At 38.1% G+C, this 2,448-nt stretch overlaps 1 pseudogene; it reads left to right on the top strand.

Moving 5' to 3' along the window:
* The first annotated feature begins 202 nt into the window (after nt 1–202).
* Nucleotides 203–2,237, top strand: LOC148836338 (uncharacterized; annotated as a pseudogene).
* Nucleotides 2,238–2,448: the final 211 nt, after the last annotated feature.

Here is a 2,448-nt window from a genome sequence, read left to right as displayed (position 1 = left end):
AATAATTGTCTCAGTAAACCCATCAAACCTCTACACCCGCTTGTTTTGAATGGCTGCATCTGTATATATGTGTGTCACTTTACATATACAGTATAAGTTCATATTTTATAGAATCGGAGACCAGGAATGTTATTATCAGACTGATCTATGATCATAATATACAGTTACTAGACATTGTCAGATATTGTCAAATCACTTTTTTATGAAGGATGTGTCAGTGTGCCAAACACCGGGGGAGGAGCATCATGAAAACAATCAGCACAAAAAGTCCATATTCAGCCACTCCAAAATTTCCATCTTTGACTGGATGAAATTCTGATACAGGTCAGAAAATCTGTAGAGAACAAGAAAATCCCCAAATGTTTCCCAGCCAACGAACCCAAAATATGCAATCATGTAATGTTAAAATATTACATATAAAGTTTTCTTGTGATAGTTTAATTTTTTTATTAGAAGTATAGCGTTCATGTGTTTTTTAATGCTCTGCTGCCTTGCAAGGTGCTTTTAACAGGTATGAGAGAGGGAAGAATAATTAGAATGGTTTATCTTCTACCTTGCTTCAAATAAATGTTGTGAGATGTTTTCATATGTTATATCTTTGCATTGTTTCTTTAAATATTCTATTTAAAGTATTGACGTTTGAACATTCTCAGTTTTTCAAAGGGCCTGTGGTTATGCCAGATTGATATGATGGCAGATGGCATTGCAGGGAGTTCTGCTACCTTACCTAAAATGGCAGAAAATGTTTGTGTTTCAGGAATGGATAAACTGAGGAGAAGAAAAGGCCAGAACATAGGAGGGCCAAGAGAGTTTGTTGCCATGTCATTTGCCAAACCACTCTATACCATACAGTGTCGCAGGAAGCTGGAGCCTACCCAGCAAGCAATGAGCGCAAGGCAGGGTACACCCTGGATGGGGTGCCAGTCCATGAGGGTATGTGCAAGCCAATCATACATGGGGATAATTTGGAGGCCACAATAAAGGCGGAGGGGGGAAATTTGGCACAGACACCGTGATAACTCCCTACTCTTATAAAGAAATGCCCTGGGATCTTTAATGACCACTGAGAGTCAGGACCTCGGTTTAACATCTCATCCAAAAGATGGTGCCCACTACAGTATAATGTCCCCACCACTATACTGGGGCATTAGGACTCACGTAGACCACAGGGTGGGCACTCCCCACTGGTCCCACTACCACCACTTCCAGCAGCAACCATAGCTTCCCAGGAGGCCTCCCATTCAGGTAATGACCAGGACCAACCCTGCTTAGCTATAGTGGGTCACCAGTGTTGAGAGTTGCAGGGTAATATAGCTGCTGGCTCTGGAATTTGTTGTTATTGATGAAACTCACTTCAGACACAAACAAAGGTATGAATGGTTTTGAGAACCACATCAAGGGCAGTTTTAATTTTTGCCACATTAAAATTTAATAGTTCAATTGTTCAAATACAGTATAAGAAATTTTGCACTCCTTAAAGCACAATAATTTTTAGTAATGTTTATAAATATAAAAATAAGATTTTTTGTAAAACTCCTCAACTTGATCATGTTGATTTTCTCCTTGTGTAAAATATTTATCTAGTTTTCCAAAAACTGTGACCTACTGTAATATAAGGCATTGTGTAATCATTGCAGCATTAATAATAAGTGTATATTATAGTACTTTAGGACATAGATTAGGTATTTCATTGTTATTGAGATTTGTACTCCATTTACAGTACAGTATGGTAGAGGATGGATTGCAGGTGAATGGAAAAGAAGAAAGTGGGTGTTTGGCATGTTGGGAGTGAGGCACCATGGGGAAAAGGCAGGAAAATCAGTTTTAAGAGTGGTTGAAAGAAGAGCAAGAAGACACCTTGTGCCACTTATTGTTTATCATGTGAGGACTGGATCATCTGTAATAAGTGACAAATGGAGTGCCTATAAAGGGTCTTTGCCTCATCTTGACTACACACATTTCACTGTAAATCACAGTGTGAGCTATGTAGACCCAAGAACTGGAGCACATACTCAGCACATTGAGAGGGCATGGCACACATACAGTATAAGAAGCAGGTGTGGAGACCAAGGGGAAATAGATCAGAGGGTTTACTGAAAGACCATCTCACAGTCATTGAATGGAATGCATGGCTGGCTAGAAAACACAACAATGGAGCACTGGACAGATTAGTTCATTACATTAAAAAAATACAAATAAAGATTGAGAGCACTGTTCAGTTGCTTCTAATTGTCTAAGAACTAGTTTGTTCATTCTTAAACACACACACATTTACTTGCACTAAACTAAATTTGTCTAGTTTCACCAAAATAATATTGTTGCATATGGAAAGTTTGATTATGTTCACTACATCTAACATCAGCTGATAAAGACTGTTCATTAATTCATAATAATTCTTTTGTGTTTTATGTATGTGTTTGTGTGTCGGCATCTATTTTGTTAAATATA

Source organism: Atractosteus spatula, chromosome 4, assembly GCF_055471065.1.
Source record: "Atractosteus spatula isolate fAtrSpa1 chromosome 4, fAtrSpa1.hap1, whole genome shotgun sequence".
Classification (NCBI taxonomy): domain Eukaryota; kingdom Metazoa; phylum Chordata; class Actinopteri; order Semionotiformes; family Lepisosteidae; genus Atractosteus; species Atractosteus spatula.
The sequence above is the reverse complement of the archived record's forward strand: the minus strand, read 5'-3'. Positions and strand labels throughout refer to the sequence as shown.